This window comes from Rhinoderma darwinii, chromosome 1, assembly GCF_050947455.1.
Source record: "Rhinoderma darwinii isolate aRhiDar2 chromosome 1, aRhiDar2.hap1, whole genome shotgun sequence".
NCBI classification, from domain to species: domain Eukaryota; kingdom Metazoa; phylum Chordata; class Amphibia; order Anura; family Rhinodermatidae; genus Rhinoderma; species Rhinoderma darwinii.
In genome coordinates this window covers 136,460,854-136,480,318 of record NC_134687.1, presented here as the reverse complement: position 1 = coordinate 136,480,318, position 19,465 = coordinate 136,460,854, and positions in this window count along the sequence as shown.

The window sequence follows — 19,465 nt, the reverse complement described above, 5'->3', positions numbered from 1 at the left end:
TACAAAAGACATGTATCCCCTATCCACAGGATAGGGGATACATGTGTGATCGCTGGCACTGATAAGGAAAACGGGGGACCGAAAGTCCCCCGAAGTTCTCCATGACTAACCTCTGACTTCTGGAGTCTGCGCAGCTCAATAAAAATGAAAGGAGCGCTGGTCACGCATGTGCACAAGCGCGACCGGCGCTCCATTCATTTCTACGGAGCTGCCGACACAGACCCTGGAAGTCCAAGGTTTGTGATGGAGAACTTCAGGGGACTTTCGGTCCCCCGTTCTCCCTATCGCTGCCAGCGATGACACATGTATTCCCTATCCTGTGGATAGGGGATACATGTCTTATGTAGGAACAACCCCTTTAATGGCAGAGTGGGGAGATACCTCCCTGCTCTGCCGTAGTGTTCAGTGGCGTCGCGCTGTAGCAGCCATAGCGGCAGCTAGCGGAGCCTCCGGCCATGGTGGGACCCCGTGCCGGTGGGCGACACGGGCCCCCTGATGCCGCGGGCCCCGTAGCAGCCGCTACGGCTGCTATAGCGGTAGTTACGCCACTGTATACACTGTACTCCTGAATATAATAGTACTATACACTGTACTCCTGAATTTAATAGTACTATACACTGTACTCTGGATATAATAGTACTATAAACTGCGCTCCTGAATATAATAGTACAATACACTGCGCTCCTGAATATAATAGTACTATACACTGTACTCCTGAATATAATAGTACTATACACTGTGCTCTTGAATATAATAGTACTATACACTGTGCCCCTGTATATAATAGTATTATACAATGTGCCCATGAATTAAATTGTGTCAAACACTGTAAAGTAAAACACCACACACTAATGATGCCCCCTGTAGATAGCGCCAGTCACAATGCCCCCTGTAGATAGTGCCAATTACAATACCCTCTGTAGATAATGCCGCCTGTAGATAGCACCAGTCACAATTCCCCCTGTAGATAATGTCCCCTCTAGATAGCGCCAGTTACAATGCCCTATGTAGATAATGACCCCTGTGGATAGTGCCAGTTACAATGCCCTCTGTAGATAATGTCCCCTGTAGATAGCACCAGTTACAATTGACCCCTGTAGATAGTGCCAGTCGCAATGCCCCCTGTAGACAATGATCCTTGTAGATAGTGCCAGTTACAATGCCCTCTGTAGATAATGCCCCCTGTAGCTATTGCCCCCAACGCTGCCCAGAAAGAAAAAAAACATTCTCACCTGTCTCCGTTCCCGTGCCTTCCTCCAGCAATGCAGGAGTGGTCAAAGACTAGACGGTGTCATCCAGCGTAATGGCGCAGTCGGCGTAATGACATCATCGTGCGCTGACGATGTCATTACTAAAGTGCCGAACTTTAGGATGCGAATACAAGTGAGTGAGAGGTCCCGCTTTAGTCCGGTTCTCTGAACCGGCTGTAAATTTAACAGCCGAAACGGGTGAACTGGGGCGAACTGGGCCCCCTTCCAGCCTCGGGCCCTAGGCACTTGGCCAGATTGCCCTAATTATTATCCGCCCCTGCATGCCCTGGTGACTCTATGCAGCAGCACCCAATCCTTGATGACACTGTGGCAATTATCAACCTCCTGCTTCTTCTTGCACAACTGCAGTGCTTTATAATGACAGCTAAAAAGATGGGTTTTTTGGGGGACATAATTCTACAGTTGCTGTATAGCCAGAGGTGTGTGTACTCTCTGGAAGATCAGTGGGTAAGCATGGACATTGGTTTAGTCTCAAGTGGTTTATTCTCCATTGCCTGTTCCCAGTACTGATTTACATGCTGGTGAACAATAACAGAGCTGGCAAGAGACCCTTCCTTACAGTTGGAAAATACTCTGTGATATCATAGCCAAAAGAATTTGAAATCATTGATGTATTGTTCCTCCATTTTAATCATATTGCTTGTTGCTGATTGCAACAGAATAACTTATTTTTCACGGAACATTCACAGTGGATAACATAACCTTTAATGCTTCATTGTAAAATATATATAAAGCTGTAGCAATTTACAATACAAAATATATAAATATATGTGTGGAAAACTTGTGCTGGCGCACGTTGCATTGACACTATTGTATTCTAGGGTATTTAATACAAACTGTATGCATTGATATGTTTATATTATTTCTTTATTATGGAGCCTATTAGCCCCACAGATATATTCACACGGTGCGGTTTTGTGCCGTTTTTCCCCTGTGGCCGAAAAACGCACAGTAACTGCATTTGAAAAATGAATTGTATTTCTAATTGTTGAAATTGTCTAGAAATGTGTATTTAATATGCAATTAATTATGTTGTTCTTCTTTTCAATGTTTCCTTTATGACCTAAATGCGCAAATTTTTGTGCCGCTGATCCTTACCGCACCAAAATCAGAAAAATAGACAGGCGGCTGCATTCTTCACTACAGTCCTGGCCAAAAGTTTTGAGACTGACAAGTTTGTTGCTTCAGTGTTTTTAGATCTTTTATGCCTCATGCACACGACTGTTGTGCCACTCGGCCCGTTTTTGACGGCATCCGAGTGGCACCCGATAGTCTTCACGGACCCATTCACTTTAGCGGGTGAATCGGGTCCGTGAAAAATGGTCCGAGTCTCCGATCCGAGGAAAGATAGAACATGTCCTATCTTTCCTCGGATCACTGACGGGACTCGGACGGCACACACGGTCGTGTGCATAAGGCGTTAGGCAGATGTTTCTATGGTATGCTGAAGCACAATTCTAAACATTTCATACGTTTTTAAACTTTTATTGACAAATACATCAAGTTTATGCAAAGACTCAATATTTACAGTGTTGACCCTACTTTTTCAAGACTTGCAATTCGCCCTGGCATGCTGGATATCAAAATCTCGGCCAAATCCTGACTGATAGAAACCCATTCTTGACTAATCAGTGCTTGGAGTTTATCACAATTTATGTGTTTTTGTTTGTCCACCTGCTTTTTGAGGATTGACCACAGGTTCTCAATGGGATTGAGATTTGGGGAGTTTCTTGAGCAGGGACCCAAAACTTCAATGTTTTGTTCACCGAACATAATGGGCACTCCATTATGCTGGAAAAAGCATTGCTCATCACAAAATTGTTCCTGGATCATTGAGAGAAGTTGCTCTTAAAGGATGTTTAGACACTATCCTTTATTCATGTGAGTGAGCCCACTCACGTGGATGAAAAGCAACCCCATACATGACACAGGACTCATGGTAGCACTCACCTTTTCTTCTCCGGACAACCATTCTTCTAGATGTTCCAAACCGTCTGAAGGGAGCTTCATCAGAGAAAATAACTTTACCCCAGTCCTCTGCAGTCCAATTTCTGTACTTCCTGCAGAATGTCAGTCTGTCCTTGATGTTTTTCTTGAAGAGAAGGCCCTACTTTGCTAACCTTCTTGACACTGGGCCAGCCTCCAAATCCTTTGCTGCACTGCGTGCAGACGCACTGACACCTGCCTGCTGCCATTCCTGAGCAAACTCAGCACTGGTGTTGAACCAATCCCGTAGATTAATCCACTTTCGGAGATGATCCTGGCACTTTCTGCAATTTCTTGGGCACCCTGAAGCCTTCTTCACAGCAATTGAACCTCTCTCCTTGAAGTTCTTGATCATACGATAAATGGTTGATTAAGGGGAAATCTTATAAGAAGCAATATCTTTGCCTTTAAAGCCCTTTTGATGCAAAGCAATGATGACTACATGTGTTTCCTTGGAGGTAACCATGGTTAACAGAAGACAGGGGCGTTTTTAGGGGGGCAGGCGGGGCTTGTGCCCCAGGTGCAACTAGGAGGGAAGGTTGGGTGGGTGTAAAGGATCTGCCTGACACAGCTTCTGTGTCGACGCCCGTGGTTACTCACTCTCCACCTGCTCCTAAGTCTGGTCGAGTGACCCCTTCTTCCACCAATCAGCCTGGGAGGCTGAGGAGTGGGAGAGCCTATCACAGCCTGGCCAGACGGAGCTTCACTTCCTGCTCCTCCTTTGCCTGTGATTGTTTCAGTCTGTTTCCTGGCTCTGCTGCTGCTACTTACTACTTGTCTTCTGCTTCATATTGACTCTGGCTTGACTGACTATTCTCCTGCTCTGTGTTTTGTACCTCGTCCACTACTGGTTTGACTTGGCTCGTTCACTATTCTCCTGCTCTGCGTTTTGTACCTCGTCCACTCCTGGTTTGACTCCGCTCGTTCACTATCCTTGTTGCTCACGGGGTTACCGTGGGCAACAGCCCCATTTCCCTTAGCTTCTGTGTACCCTTGTCTGTTTGTCTGTCGTGCACTTAGTGAGCATAGGGTCCGTCACCTAGTTGTACGCCGTCGCTTAGGACGGGCCGTTGCAAGTAGGCAGGGACTGAGTGGCGGGTAGATTAGGGCTCACCTGTCTGTCTCCCTACCCCGCCATTACAGTGGGTTGCCAGGGCCGCACTGTCCATGACAGCGGCCTGCTTCCTTTCTGAGAGGGCAGTGGCGCTACTGAAACCAGCCACTGCCACCCCTTCCTGCACTATAGACAATGAATGGCAGAGTACGTTCCGTGCCCCTGCCATTCAGCGAATTTCAACGACTGAAGATTACTTCTTTGCGCCGCTTGCATTGTTGAAAAGCACTGATTGACAAGGCAAGTCATAGTCCCCTGCCAATCAGCTCCTTTCATAGTCGCAAGCAGTGCGATGACGTCATCACGTCGCTTGCATCTATGAAAGGCGCTGATTGGCAGGGCAGAATGACTTGCCCTTTCAATAAGCGCCTTTCAACGACGGAAGCGGCGCAATGACATAATCGCGCCGCTTGTGTCGTTCAACCCCAGCAGACCTGCTCAGAAGAGTGCAGGTCTGCATTGCCACCAGACAGCGTGAGAACGGGATTAAGGTGAGTGACATTATCTACAGGGGGCTCTATCTACAGGCGTCAGCTCTATCTACATGGGGGGGGCTATATACAGGGGTGGGTTATATGTGGAGTACTATAGGGGGGAGCTATATGTGATGTACTATATACAGAGGGTGAGCTGAATACAGGGGTGGGCTATATGTGGAACACTATTTACAGGGGGAGATATATGCTGGGCACTATCTAGAGGGGTGGGCTATATTTTGGGCACTATATACAGGGGTGGGTCATATCTACAAGGGGGGCTAAATACAGGGGTTGGATATATATGGAGCACTATATGGGGTGCTATATGTGAGGCACTATATACAGGGGTGGGCTATATGTAGGGCATTATTTATAGGGGGCGATATATGTAGGGCACTATCTACAGGGGTGGGCTTTATGTTGGATACCATATACAAGGGTGGGCTATATGTTGAGCACTATCGACAGGGGGGCTACATGTGGGGCACTATATACAGGGGGGCTATATGTGGGGCACTATATACAGGGGGGCTATATGTAGGGCACTATCTACAGGTGTGGCTATATGTGGGACACTATCTACAGGGGGCTTTATGCGGGGCACTATCTACAGGGGCTCTATGGGGTCACTATCAACAGGGGGATCTATGTAAGGCACTATCTTCAGGGGGCTCTATAGGGGCACTATCTACAGGGGGCATGGTGTGTGTGTGACACAGTGTATGGTGCTATTATAGTTAGAGGTGCAGTGTATGCGCTATTATATTTAGGGGCACAGTGTCTGGCACCATGAGAATTTTATCTTTGTTTATAGGTGCAGAAATGTTTGAAATGTGAGAAGCTGAAGACATCTGAGTTGCAAACGGCAGAAATGCGCTGTGGCCGGGAGAAGTCGTCATAGAGGTCTGGACCACATGAAAAGAACAACTAGAATCTGACATCACCTGTGAGTCACTTAATGTAAATATTTATTCTGCCTCTAATCAACACTGAAGTCACTGTATGATCTGCAGCGAGATGATGAGGAGGTTCTCTTCTCTTTGTGTCCGCCCTCCGTTTCATGCGGTCGACCGCCAGCAGGATGGAGGATCGAGTCTGCTGCCAGATCTGCAGAAAGTCCCTAAAAGCCGTGTCAGCAGCTGGTACCTCGGATGTAACAGGCACCGGGAGAGGAGTTCATGGGTGTTGGCCATAGACAATGAAGAACGGTGTCTTCTGTGTGGACTCGCTAGTGTGATTATTGTAAGAGAATTCAGCCCATGGGAGCAACTGCACCCAGTCATCATGCTGCTTGTAGATGAAGTGACGTAAGTAGTTTTCCAAGATCTGATTGATCCTCTCGACCTGACCATTGGACTGAGTATGGTAGGCCGAGGAAAAGTCCAACTTTACACCTAGGAGTTCGCAGAGGGCTCTCCAGAACTTCGAGGTGAACTGAACCCCCCGATCAGACACAATATGCTGTGGCAAGCCGTGCAGGCGGAAGATGTGTTGGATGAACAGCTTGGCCGAAGTGGGCCATCTTCGAAAATCAATCCACCACCACCCAGACAGTACTGCATCCAGCAGAGAGAGGCAGGTCAGTGATAAAGTCCATAGCTATATGCTGCTTGTTAGCTGCACACACTGAGCAGGAAGAAATAAAGTCCATAATGTCCTTGGGCAGCGTGGGCCACCAGAAATGATGGGCAATCAGATTCCGGGTCTTATGGGTCCCCGCGTGACCTGCCAGTCTAGAGGAGTGTCCCCAGCGGAGGATTCTCCCTCGGTCAGCCAGGCGCACAATAGTCCTCCTTGGAGGAATGTCCCCAACTTGCAGACATAGACAATACAAGACGGATCAATAATGTTCTGTGGAATTTCCATGGTGTCTTCTGTCTCGAAAGACCTGGACAAGGCATCGGCCCTCACATTCTTGTCGGCCGGGTGATAATGGAGCTCAAACTGGAACCTAGTAAAGTACAGCGACCACCTGGCCTGACGAGGGTTCAGCCGTTGGGCCATCTGAAGATAGGTGAGGTTCTTGTGATCTGTAAAAATCAGGATTGGATGAGCTGAGCCCTCTAATAGATGTCTCCACTCCTCCAGGGCCAATTTGATGGCCAGTAACTCCCGATCCCCAATCGAGTAGTTGCGTTCTGCGGAAGAGAAGAGCTTAGAGAAATATCCACATACCCTTGACTTGCCCTTGGAACCTCTCTGGAACAGGAGTGCATCAGCACCGACAGAGGATGCGTCCACCTCCAACGAGAACTGTAGAGAAACGTCTGGATGATGAAGGATAGAGGCTGACATGATGGCACTCTTCAGGCTATTGAATGCGGACTCTGCTTCAGGAGTCCACACCTTGGTGTTCATGCCTTTTTTTAGTGAGGTCAGAGATAGGAGATGTCAGTGTGGAGAAGTTTGGAATAAACTCTCTGTAAAAATTGGCAAATCCCAGAAAGCGCTGTATGGCCCTCAAGCTTTGAGGGCGTGGCCATTCCAGGACGAACTTTACCTTTTCAGGATCCATCTTGAGACCTCTATTCGAGACAATGTAGCCCAGGAAGGGTAGAGCATCCTTTTCAAACACGCACTTCTCCAACTTGGCGTACAGACTATTCTCCATTAACCGCAGCAAAACTTGACGGAGATGTCATTGTTGAGTCATAGGATCTGGAAAAAAATAGAGATGTCATCAAGATAGACCACAGCACAAACAGAGAGGAGGTCACGGAAAATTTAATTAACGAACTTCTGGAAGACCGCGGGAGCATTACACAGGCCGAAGGGCATTACTAGGTACTCATAGTGTCCATCAAGGGGGGTTTAATGCAGTCTTCCATTCGTCACCCCGGCGAATCCGGATTAGGTTGTAAGCCCCACACAGGTCTAGTTTTGAAAAAATCTTAGCACCACGTATACGATCGAACAATTCAGAGATCAGTGGCAACGGATACTTATTTTTCACCATGATTTGATTGAGACCCCGGTAGTCAATACAAGGACGCAGGGAGCAATCCTTCTTTTTGATGAGGAAGAACCCGGCTCCGGGGAGGAAGACTTCCATATGAAGCCCCTCTTCAAGTTCTCTTTAACATAGGCGGACATGGACAGAGTCTCTGGCAAGGAGAGAGGATATATCCTACCACGGGAAAGGGATACACCAGGGATAAGCTCGATAGGACAGTCATATGTCCGCCTCCCTTTTGCTGAAGATGTCCGAAAATGCGGCATAATGACCAGGCAATCCTGCCAATTACTGAGGCAGAGGAGGCTGAGCCGAACGAACGTGCACCAGATATCGGCTGTGACACTCGGGGCCCCACTGGAGAATCTCTCCAGAGTTCCAGTCCAGGACTGGGGCATGTAGTCGGAGCCAAGGCAGGCCCAGTAGGACGGGGTTAATGGCCTTGGATAGGACATAGAACGATAGAAGTTCAGAGTGAAGAGTCCCTACTTGGAGCCTCAGCTGCTTGGTCACAGCTATAACTGGGTCTGGTAGAGGTAGTCCATTTACCGATGCAACCATCAACGGTCTCTCCAGAGGGGTAGTGGGTAATTGAAGAAGGTCCACCAGGTTTCTACAAATGAAATTAGCCCTGGATCCAGAGTGAAGATATGCAGAGACCTGATGCGTTTTCTTACCGGACACTATGGTCACAGGTATGGACAACTTAGACGGGAGCCCTTCCTTGCCCAAGGCTGTCTTTAATAGCAACCCTACGCTTTGGGGGTTTGGGGACACAGACGCACAAGATGGCCTCCGAGGCCACAATAAAGACAGAATCCCGAAGTGCGTCTGCGTTGTCTCTCCTCTGCAGATAGCTTACATTGGTCCATCCTCACAGACTCCTTAGGAGGATCGGCATCTGAGGACGGCAGGGGTTGCTGCAAGGTAGGGATCGGACTAGGAAGACCTCCCTCCTGACGAACCTCTTGGAGCCGTTCTTGGATTCTTCTATTAATCCGGGCAGCCAGAAGGATGAGGTCATCCAGGGTAGACGGCAGGTCTCGAGCGGCAAGTTCGTCCTTAATTTTAGGAGACAGTCCATGCCAGAATGTAGCCATCAGGGCCTCATTGTTCCACAACAGTTCTCCCGCTGGGGTGCGGAAGTGGATGGTGTACTCGCCCACAGAGATGTCTCCTTGGCGTAGGTTCAGCAAGGAAGCTGCTGCAGAGGAGACTCGTCCAGGCTCCTCAAACACCGTGCGAAATGTCCGGAGGAACCCCTGGAAGTCACGGGTCTCTGGTCCTTGTCTCTCCCATATAGGTTTCGCCCATGCAAGAGCCTTCCGAGTGGGAAGAGAGATGATGAAAGCGACCCTTGCGCCATCAGACGAAAATGCCCTTGAATACAGGCTGAAGTGGATCTGGCACTAGTTCAAAAATCCACGACAGGTACCTGCGTCTCTATCATAGCGGTCAGGAAGTGGCAAAGAAAAACGAGGATCAACACTGCCAGGAGGTGTAGTCAGAAGATCAGTACTGCCAGGAGGTGTAGTAGGAGGAACGGCAGCTCGTGCTTCCTGCCGACGTGCGAGAATGTTCATGGCCTGGAGGAGTTGGTCCTGTCGAGACCGGAGGTCCAGCATATCCGTCCGCATCTCTTGTGGCGTCATCTTGGTCTTGGATCGACCAGTGGGGTCCATGGCCTGACGGTTCTGTCACGTAGGGTTTGTGGATCCACTAGGCCGTATCGCCTTGGCGGTATGGCAGCTGGCCAACAGGGCGCAGGTCTCAGTCTATAGTTCGCATAGTGTACCTGTGGCAGCTCGGACAGTAGCAAGGCAAGCTTGGCTGGGACTAGGCAGCGGGTAGACATCAGGCGTGAAGTAGCAGGACAGGTGTGTAATACAACACAGCACGACTACAGCACAGCACGGCACTTGACCAGGATAGCACGGGATACAAGATACATGAAACACTGGGAACTGGAAAACACTGGGAGACCATTTGCATAGACCAACTAGGATATGACAAACAACGCTCAGGCATCGAAGCCTGAGTCCAAGGCACTCATGGGCTGATTAAACATTAAAGTCTGGTGCGTGTGCTGCCCCTTTAAGAGCACCCTACGGGACCCGGCCGAGGTGAGTGGAAGTGAGCGCTGGCGTATCCTGAGCGCTGGCGTATCCATGGTTACGGCCGTCAGGAGGAGCGTGAACCTGACGGCCCACAGGCACGGACATTACATTTATGTACTGAGCTTGGTTCTGGTGCTGTATTTTTGTACTGAGTTTTGTTCTGGTGTTGTATATATGTATTGAACTTGGTTCTCGTGCTGTATTTATGTACGGAGCTTGGTTCTGGTGCTGTATATCTGTACTGATCTCGTTTTGCCACTGTATATATGTACTCAGCTTGGTTCTGGCACTGTACATATGTACTGAGCTTTGTTCTGGCACTGTATGTATGTACTGATCTTGGTTCTGATGTTGTATGTAGGCACTGAGCTTTGTTCTGGTGCTGTATATATGTACTGAGCTTGGTTCTGGCACTGTATATATGTACTGATTGGAACGTCTATGGCCACGGTCCGTTGTTCTGCCTTAAACCTTGATGGCCGTGGCCATGGACATCTTACCTCTGTGCAGCGTCGTCCTCCTTTGAGGCGCCGGCACTCACTTCCGGACTTCGAGACTGTCTCCGGCGGGCCCGCGCGCCCGCGCGTGTGTTCGGTCTTAAAGGGCCAGTGCGCGCATTTTGCAGGAAGACTGCAATCTAGCCCAGCATGCCCTGGGCTATAAAAAGGGCTCTGCCCTCTTGCTCTTTGCCAGAGCGTTGTCTGTTACCCATAGTTTGTCGTGCTAGTGGTCTCCCAGTGTCTTCCAGGTTCCCAGTGTACCTCTTTCCTGTATCCCGTATCCTGTTTCCGTGCTACAGTTCTAGTGCGGTGCTGTGCTGTTTCCGTGCTGTGCTACAGTCTCGCCTAATTTGCTACGCCTCTCCTGACGTCTTCCCGCCGCCTGGTCTTGGATGTGCCTGCCTCGCTACTGCCTACGATTGCCACAGGTATCCTCGCTGAACTATTTGAGCTCTGTACTTACCTGTTTGGCCAGCTGCCATCCCGCTACGTGGTACGGCCCAGTGGGTCCACATGCTGCATCGTGACACTGATCTTTGTTCTTATGCTGTATATATGTACTGAGCTTTGTTCTTGTGTTGTATATATGTAATAAGCTTGGTTCTGGTGCTGTATATATATAATGAGCTTGGTTCTGGTGTTGTATATAGAACTATATTGCTTATAAAATGTACAAATGGCTTTATGCTCGAGTTACATTAAAAAAATTTGGGAAAAAAATGACACCTCATTGATTGGTAGAGAAAACAAACATGGCGAGGGGGAAGGAGATGTCGGGAAAGGGGTTGGGGGACGCCTAACTGAATCTTTGCCCCGGGTGCTGGAGAACCTAGCTACGACTCTGCTGAAGAAGACAATGATTTCAAGCGCCATCCCCCTTTTAAAACAACCAGTCTGCTCTTATAATTCAATCAGCATGACAGAGTGATATCAGCTGCCTTGTACTCGTTAACACTTTCTCCTGAGCTAATGAGAAGATCACTGAAATGATGTTAGCAGGTCATTTTGTGGCAGGGCTGAAATGCAGTGGAAATGGGGTTTTTATGGTTAAGTTCATTTTCATGGCAAGAAATGACTTTGCAATTAATTGCAATTCATCTGATCACTCTTCATAACAATCTGGCGTTAATGCAAATTGCCACTCTAAAAACTGAAGCAGCAAACTTTGTGAAAACCAAAATTTGTGTCAGTCTCAAAACTTCTGGCCAGGATTGTACATAGACAGAGTATAATGCCACAACAATTAAAAAACTACAATAGTTTAAATGTGAAGTTTTACAATAGCTGAAGGAACTTAATTACCCAAACACAAACAAAAACCATCCTAGGGAGGTAAAAAGTGAGAAACGCAACCAATAAAATGCCACACAACCGCACCGTGTGAATATACCCTTAGAGTGATGCGTTCCACCTAAAATAGGTCCATTGTTTATGGCTGCAGCCCTATGAGTGACTATCTTTTCTGCCACATTTATGGCGGGAAGGCAGAAGAGCCAGTTACAGTGTGTAACATCCATTGGGAATGTGGACCCACTGGGCTACTCAAGTAATGAAGTAGCTGCTGGCCAGACAAGTATATAACAGTCACCGGTCAATGGTACCTTGATGGCAGGCTGGTGCTAGATTATCGGGAGCTGGCTTGTGCTGGATAATCGGAAATGCCTAGTGCCGGGTTATCGTAAGCTGAACTGGTCATGGACACTGGACTCATCACGGGCTCTAGGCACGGATACTGGACTCATCATGGACACTGGAGTCGTCACGGATACAGGAGTCGTCACGGATACAGGAGTCGTCATGGATACAGGAGTTGTCACGGATACAGGAGTGTCACAGACACTGGAGTCATCACGGATACTGGACTTGACACAGACACAGGACGCAAGATGCAGGACTGGACACGGATACTGGATAGTCATAGACACGGGTTTCAGGGAACTGGAAACGGAACCATCGTAGGCTAACTCTGGGCACTAACATTGCTCAGGCACTGAGGAAGTCAGCAGAGTTCCTTAAAAAGCACAGGGTGTGCTGGGATAGGCTGGGAGAAATATTCCTGGTGCTCGCGCTGGGCCTTTAGGAACGGGGTCAAGTGCAAACATGCACCCTACGGGCATAGGCCGGGGAAGGAGGAAAGTGCAGAGCGCGTCGGCGTCTCTGAGCAGAGAGACAGAGACGCAGATGCTGAGGACCGGTAAGCTGGCGGCCGCTGGGGTGCGTGAGACCCGCGGCCGCCGGCGCTACAGTACCCCCCTTTACGCCCCCTTTTCTTAGGTCCAGAGCGTAAGAGGAATTTTTTGATGAGCGCAGGGGCATCAATGTTCTCTTCAGTTTCCCAAGATCTCTCTTCAGGACCAAACCCTTTCCACTCCACAAGATAAACGGTCCTCCCTCTCACCTTCTTGAGATCTCAAATTTCAGTGATCTCACACACATCAGCCGCACTCCTAGGAGATGTAGAAGAATTAGTAGACTTGCTGTAATGATTGAGGACTAAAGGCTTCAGGAGTGAGACATGGAATGAACTGGTCATTTTGAGAGTAGGAAGCAAACGTAGTTTATATGACACAAGGTTGATCTGTTGCAAGACCTCAAAAAGACAGAGGAACTTGGGAGCAAGTGTATAGGAGGGGATATTTTTTGGCCTTCTTTTCTCATCAGAATATCTCTTCATACGACTCACTGTCTGCAGGATCGCAGACTTGGTTTGCTGCCAGAACTGAAGAACACTCAGATAGGAAACATTCGCTGCAGGAACTGGAGATGTAGCAGGTGTAGGGAGCGGGACATGTGGGTGTTGACTGTAAATGATGGAGACTGGAGAAGTCACAGTAGATCTACTCGTGTGATTATTATATGAGAATTCGGCCCATGGAAGGAGATGTACCCAGTTGCCGTGTTGAGCCGACACGAAATGGCGGAGATAATTTTCAATTACTTAATTGATTCTCTCAACCTGGCCGTGGATTTTGGGTGGTATGCAGATGAAAAGTCCAATTTCACATGCAGAAGCTTACACAGGGCTCTCCAGAACTTGGATGTGAATTGTACACCCCAATCAGACACGATATGGATGGGTAATCCGTGCAAGCGAAAAATATGCTGAACAAATAGACTTGCCAGGCGAGGAGCTGAGGGAAGGCCAGACAGAGGAACGAAATGGCAATCTTTGAGAAACTATCCACATTGACCGAAATAGCGATACATCCATCAGAGGAAGGGAGATCTGTAATGAAATCCTTGGCAATGTGTTGCCATGGGCTGTTTGGGACAGGCAAAGGCACAATTGGTACATGAGCAGACATAGTCCTCAACATTTTTGGGAAATGTGGGCCACCAATAATGACGAGAGATAAAGCCCCAAGTCTTCCAAGTGCCGGAATGACCTGCCAACATGGAGTTGTGACCCCAGGAGAGAATTTTTTTTCCGTCTACCGAAGGAACATAGGTTTTAAATGGAGGAATGTCTCTAATTTGTAGAGGAGCAACAGATATTATGCATGAGGAGTCGATGATGTGCTGAGGGTCCTCTCCAGGTCGGTAGTCTCAAATGAACGCGATAGAGCATCTGCTTTGACATTTTTGTCAGCTGGGGGGAAATGCAGAAAATTAAATCCAGAGATGAACAGAGACCATCTGGCTTGACGTGGATTCAAACATTGTGCTGACCGTAGGTACAGAGGTTTTTATGGTCATTATAGATGCTAACAGCGTGTATTAAAGATGTCCACAATACCTATAAACATATATGTAGATATTATCATGGAAATACCAAAACAACATAAAAGCACACCATTGGTACCATACAAAAGATTTTTATTATATTTAACCAAAAGTAAAAGACAATGGCCATCAAGACCTAAAATGACAGACAAATTTAAAACAACATGGTGGTGGTGAGGAGACCACAATATACAGTAAGCATGTCACAATCAACATTAATCAGAGAACGCAGAGTGTCACATATAATAACTGTAGTTACTACATCAAAAACAAAAAAATATATTTATACACTAAGTAAATTACTGTATATCAGTGCCGTCTAGGAAATAGAAAGATGTTACATAGTAGATAGTGCTAGGGATCAATACCAACCACTGTGCTGCATAATGTGCGCCTAATAACACCAGACCACGACCACAGAGCCCCGACGCGCATTTCGCCGTCATATTTTTCAATAGATGTCTCCACTCCTCTAGGGCCAATTTATTAGCCAGGAGCTCCCGATTTACAATGGAAGTTTCTTTCCACAGACAAGAAGAGTTTGGAGAAGAAACCACAGGGGACAGCTTTCCCCTTAGAGTACCTTTGGAAAATAAATGCTCCAGCACCAATGGACGAGGCATCAACCTCCAACGAGTACTGTCGTGAGACATCTGAATGATGCAAAACAGAGGCAGGAGTGAAGGAACTTTTATGCTCAGTAAATGCAGTTTCGGCTTCGGGGGTCCAATTCTTGGCATTTGCTCCCTTTTTGGTGAGGTTTGAGATGGGAGCAGTAAGCTAGCAGAAAAGTTAGGGATAAATTGACAGTAGAAATTCGCAAAGCCCAAAAACCTCTGTGTGGCATGAAGACCTTGGGGACGAGGCCAATCTAAGGCAGACTTGACTTTTCCCAGATCCATCTGGAGTCCTAGGTCAGAAACAATATAACCCAGGAAGGGTAAGGATTTATTTTGAAAGATACATTTTTCAAGTTAGGCATACAGGTTGTTCCCCCTTAACCGCGACAGGACTTGGCGAACATGCTTCCGGTGTGTTGTAAGATCAGGTGAGTAGACCAAGATGTCGTCCAGGTACACCACCATGCACACGTACAACAGATCCCGGAATATATCATTCACAAATTCCTGGTACACAGCTGGAGCATTACATAGTCCAAAGGGCATCACGAGATACTCATAGTGACCGTCTCTGGTGTTGAATGCAGTTTACCACTCGTCACCCTTTCGGATGCGTATCAAATTATAAGACCCACGAAGATGCAGCTTAGTGAAAATCTTGGCTCCACAGATTCGGTCAAAGAGCTCAGATATCAGCGGTAAAGGGTACTTGTTTTTGACGGTAATCTTATTCAGACTACGATAATCGATGCAGGGACGGTGGGATTCATATTTCATTCCCACAAAGAAGAAGTCGATTTCCTGATAAACCCCCTCTCGAGGTTTTCCTTGACATATACCGACATTACTTGGGTTTTAGGCAGAGAGAGAGATGAAATACCCGTCAATATATATGCTCGCTTGATAGGCTGTCTGTTCTGCATTAGAGCCTTTAGATTTTCGGAGGGCAAAAAAATGATTGGAAAATACTTGAGTAGCTTTTTATAATGTGCAACATGTAGAAAGGATAATGGTTGGCACTACATTTAGCTTGCGGCGTCACAGCTTCTTGTGCTTGATGGGACTTGGGGTTCGATAGCCTTCATATAGCGGTGCTCAGTGCGTATGAAACAAAGACTTAGGCAAATGTCAACATATAGAAGAATAGACAGCACGGCACTCACCACTTGCAAAAAAATGTTTCTTTTTATTTTATGTTGAGGCAGGCATAACACGGGAGTTAAAGACAATAGAGCCTACGACCGTTTCACGTCCTCCAGACGCTTTATCAAGGCATACTGGGCTTCAGTGCACACACACTTAAATACCCACACCTTGCCTCATCAACCACTTCCGCTTCTAGCAGCAATGTGTCAAAATACAAATATAAGCAGAAGATCATGCATATTATGAACAACAGGTTTATATACTGAGTATAAGATAGAAAGCATACCTAATTAAAGGTTTTATTTAAAAAAAGCAGATAGGTCGTTCGTATCATTCAAACCCAGAGGTCCTAAAGGGTCCGTTTTAATTATCCAATTGGCTTCACACAGTAAGGGTATGTGCACACGGTGAGAGGCTTTTACGGCTGAAATGACAGACTGTTTTCAGGAGAAAACAGCTGCCTCGTTTCAGCCGTAAAAGCTCCTCCTCGTATTATGCGAGGCGTCTGAGACGCTCGTAAATCTTGAGCTGCTCTTCATTGAGTTCAATGAAGAACGGCTCAAATTACGTTGCAAAGAAGTGCCCTGCACTTCTTTGCCGAGGCAGTCAATTTACGCGTCGTCGTTTGACAGCTGTCAAACGACGACGCGTAAATTACAGGTCGTCTGCACAGTACGTCGGCAAACCCATTCAAATAAATGGGCAGATGTTTGCCGACGTATTGTAGCCCTATTTTCAGGCGTAAAACGAGGCATAATACGCCTCGTTTACGCCTGAAAATAGGTTGTGTGAACCCAGCCTAATAATTTAACATGTTGATCACCACCATCCATTGGGGTGAACACACGCTGTATGCCCGCAAAAGACAAACACTTGGGATTCCCCCATGTACTTCGCGTATATGGGTTATCAATTTTGGGGATCCCTTTCCTGTACCAATAGAATAAATGTGTTCATGAACACGTTAAAATAATGGTCGTATTGTTTTGCCTATATAAAAGAATTGACAAGGACAAAAAATAACATAAACCAGATAATTAGATTTGCACTTAATAAGATTGCTGACATGATGTTTTATTGCACCCATTCGGACCGTTTTGCCTATGGTCATCTGTCCGCAAAATGAACAATTGCCACATCTATGGTTGCCTACTGGGGCTATATCTTTGAGCCAATTACTTCTTTTATTTTGAGTTGCAGAAAAACGGCCTCATATAAAAAGATCATTACCCTATGGACAATTCCTTAGGTCAAACGAATAAATAGTGATCACAAGGTTTTCTTAGAACAATCCATGGAATTAATGGAGAGATTGAGAGCTAGAGGGCATAATGATGGAATACTGTGAGAATCCTTCTCTAGAGCACTTCAATTTAATCGCAATACACTGCTCTTTAACCCCTTAAACCCTTAAGGACACAGTCTGTTTTGGCCTTCAGGACAGCCAATTTTTTCAAATCGGACACGTTTCAAATTATGTGGTAATAACTTCGAAATGCTTTTACCTATCCAAGCGATTCTGGGATTGTTTTCTCGTGACACATTGGACTTTATATTACTGCCAAAATTTGCTCGATTAATTCAGTATTTAATTGTGAAAAACACAAAAATTTAGCGAAAAATTGCAAAAATTTGAATTTTCCTAAATTTGCTTGTAAGACAGATAGTAATACCACATACAATTGTTCATAATTAACATCCCCCATATGTCTACATTAGATTGGCATTGTTTTTTGAACATCCTTTTATTTTTCTAGGACGTTACATGGCTTAAAACTTTAGCAGCAATTTCTCAAATTTTCAAGAAAATTTCAAAAGGCTATTTTTACAGGGGTCAGTTCAGTTGTGAAGCGGATTTTAGGGCCTTATATATTAGAAACACCCAATACATCACCCCATTTTAAAAACGTCACCCCTCAAAGTATTCAAAACAGCATTTAGAAAGTTTCTTAACCCTTTAGACGTTTCACAGGAATTAAGGCAAACTAGAGGTGAAATTTACAAATTTCTATTTTTTTTTTGCAGAAATTCATTTTTCATCTATTTTTTTTGTAACACAGAAAGTTTTACCAGAGAAATGCAACACAATATCTATTGCCCTGATTCCTGCCGTTTTTAGAAATACCCCACATGTGGTCCTAGTGCACTTATGGACTGAAGCACAGGCCTCAGAAGCAAAGAAGCATCTAGAGGATTTTGGGGCCTTTTTTTTTTTATTAGAAAATATTTTAGGCACCATGTCAGGTTTGAAAGGCTCTTGCGGTGCCAAAACAGTGAAAATCCCCCAAAAGTGACCCCATTTTGGAACCTACACCCCTTGAGGAAATCATCTAGGAGTATAGTGAGTATTTTGACCCTGCAGGTTTTTTGCAGAAATTATTGAAAGTAGGCCGTGAAAATGAAAATCTACATTCTTTCAAAGAAAATGTAGGTTTTCTGATTTTTTCTAATTTCCACAAGGACTAAAGGAGAAAAAGCACCACTACATTTGTAAAGCGATTTCTATCGAGTAAAACAATACCCCACATGTGGTAATAAACGGATGTTTGGACACAGGGCAGGAGTTAGAACGGAAAGAGCACTATTTGGCTTTTGGAGCTCAAATTTAGCAGGAATAGTTTGCGGAGACCATGTGACACTTGTAAAGCCCCTGAGGGACCAAAACAGTGAAAACGCCAAAAAATTGACTCCGTTTAGGAAACTACACCCCTTGAAGAATCCATCTAGGGGTGTAGTGAGCATTTTGACCCCACAGAGGTTTCATGAATTTTATTAGAATTGGGCAGTGAAGATAAAAAAAAAATCCTTTTTTTCCCAATAAGACGTAGCTTTAGCTCAAAATTTTTTCTTTTCTCAACAAATAAAGGAATAAAGGAATAAAAGAACCCCAACATTTGTAAAGCAACTTCTCTGGAATACGGAAATACCCCATTTGTCGTCATAAACTGCTGTTTGGGCACACGGCAAGGATCAGAAGGGAAGGAGTGCCATTTGGCTTTTGGAGCACAGATTTTGCTGGATTGGTTTCTTGACACCATGTCACTTTTGCAAAGCTTCTAAGGTACCAGTACAGTGGAAACTCTCCAAAAGTAACTCTGTTCACGAAACTACACCCTTTGAGGAATTAATCTAGGGGTCTAGTGAGCATTTTGACCCCACAGGTGTTTCATAGATTTTATTAGAATTGGGCAGTGAAAATTAAAAAAAAAAACTTTTTCTTCAATAAGACGTAGTTTTAGCTGAAAAGTTTTAATTTTCTCAACAAATAAATGAAAAAAAGCACCCCAGCACTTGTAAAGCAACTTCTCCTGTGTACGTCAATACCCCATATGTGGTCATAAACTGATGTTTGGGCACAGAGTAGGGCTCAGAACGGAAGGAGCGCCATTTGCTTTTGGAGTACAGATTTTGCTGGATTGGTTTCTGGGCGCTATGTCGCATTTGCAAAGTCCCTGTGGGACCAATACAGTGAATCGCCCCCAGAAGTGACCCCATTTTGGAAACTACACCCCTCAAGGTATTCATCTAGGGGTGTAGTGAGCGTATTAACCCCACA